The sequence below is a fragment of the Hibiscus syriacus genome, unplaced genomic scaffold (assembly GCF_006381635.1).
Source record: "Hibiscus syriacus cultivar Baekdansim isolate YM2019G1 unplaced genomic scaffold, ASM638163v2 tig00010927_pilon, whole genome shotgun sequence".
Taxonomy (NCBI): domain Eukaryota; kingdom Viridiplantae; phylum Streptophyta; class Magnoliopsida; order Malvales; family Malvaceae; genus Hibiscus; species Hibiscus syriacus.
In genome coordinates this window covers 130,266-132,262 of record NW_024062238.1, presented here as the reverse complement: position 1 = coordinate 132,262, position 1,997 = coordinate 130,266, and positions in this window count along the sequence as shown.

The window sequence follows — 1,997 nt, the reverse complement described above, 5'->3', positions numbered from 1 at the left end:
GTTTCATCAAAATTCCTAACAAAAAAAATGCTTGAAAAATCAAATGAAAGAGTTTTTCCACTTACCTTAGCAACCCATGGAAATGAAGAGAAAAGGTGAAGAAAATTTGAAATTTCCAAAATAATTAATAAAGCTATTTGTCATCTTTTAAATAAAATGTATTTGAAATTCATTTATTAAAAATTGACCACTTTACCCTTAAAATCCAACGCTTAAAAATTGACCACTTTACCCTTAAAATCCAACGCTTAAAAATGTTACACAAGTTAAAATCTCCATCCAAGGGCTAAGATTAATACATGGAGTTCGTAGTTATAAACTTTACTCTTGTAAAATTCCATATTTACAATCTTGTCATTTTCATCCAACAACTTAGATTTAACATGGAAATTCAACTTAAATTCAATGCTTCATATTAAACCTTATCCTTTTAAAGCATGGAAATAACATTTTTTTCCTAGCTATATCATCTAACAAAATATCTAGGATTTTCGATTTGATCCGTTTATCTAAATGTTTTCTCAAACTTTAACACTTTATAGCCTTTAACATAAATTCCTTAAAAAATAATAAGCTAAAGCTTAAAACTCAAAGGCTTAATGTAAAAATAAGTGTTCAAATTATCCCCAAAGTTAATTTTAGGTGGCTAAATAATTTTCCGTTAAAAATAGGTCTCTAACATTTATTCTATTACATTTTTAGGTACCTAACATTTTTGAAGCTATACTTTAAGGTGCCTGGATTGTAACAGCTATTAAAAAAATATTTATCTAACTTGTGTTGTGCTTGTATCTTTTTAAATTTTTTAATTTTTTAAAAAATGTTAAATTTATAATTATTTAAAAATATTTTTTAGGAAAAAAATCAAGCCCCCTTCATGTCTCCCCTCCCATGCAACAAACCCCTATTCATGCAATATGAATGAAAAGGGTCAGTATCGACATTATTTCCTCCTCTAAATCCCCGTGTATAGACCATTGCTGTTGTGATCCTACTTCTGCACCTTTTACTGTTCATCTTCCTTTCTTCAAGTGTGGATTACATAATGGATCGGAGAGTTTTACTATACTTGTTTTCACATTCTTATACTTTTATTTATGCATATTTCATATACGAGCATTATGTTTTACTTATATGTCATATTATGCATCACATGTTTAGTATAATTTATCTTATGACATAATTAGTATATCTCATTTATATCTCATTAAGCATAACGTGTTTCATGGGTATACTATACTTTAAATGACATTATGTATCCATCCACAACTTAAATATACTTATTATATGTTTATGAATTCACATTTAGCTAATCCTATGCATATGCATCCTTAGTTTATTTCATGTATTTGACCACTTTCCTAGCTCATACATAGCTTATTGTAGACAACATCATGCATACATATCATTTACCAATGTTATAAATTATGGTTTTCTTAACCTTTGTAGGTGCATTGGATGTTAGGGAATATTATCCCAGCTCTTGGATATCTCACTCAATCCATACAATCTCATTCTAGCTAAAGAAAGCTTTAGCAAAGTGGAAGACAACTAAGAAGCAACTAAAGGAGATGAAAGCTAGGTGACATTAGCTGGAGAGTAGTTGAGGACTACAGTAGTTGAGCTAAAGACTTGTGGCAATTGGAGCAAGCTAGAGTGACACTAGGTATATAGCTAGTTACCTACACTACCTAGCTAGCTACCTATGCTTCTAGCCAACTTACTAGCCTAGTTGGCTACCTATGTCACTACTAGCATCATCCTACATCAAGAACACATCCTATGGATGAGACTAAACCATATCATGGTGTGGAGAAGCGTATAACATCAAGGATATCATGTGCTTTATGCATGCTACCATTTTAAATTCAAACAAGGCATGTGCACGTCACATGAGTCACTTAGGCACCAAGAATCAAGAGTCACACCTATTCGACCATGCACTCTCCACCACTCAATTTAGGATCCAAGAGAGAAAAGGCACCACACCATTCGAC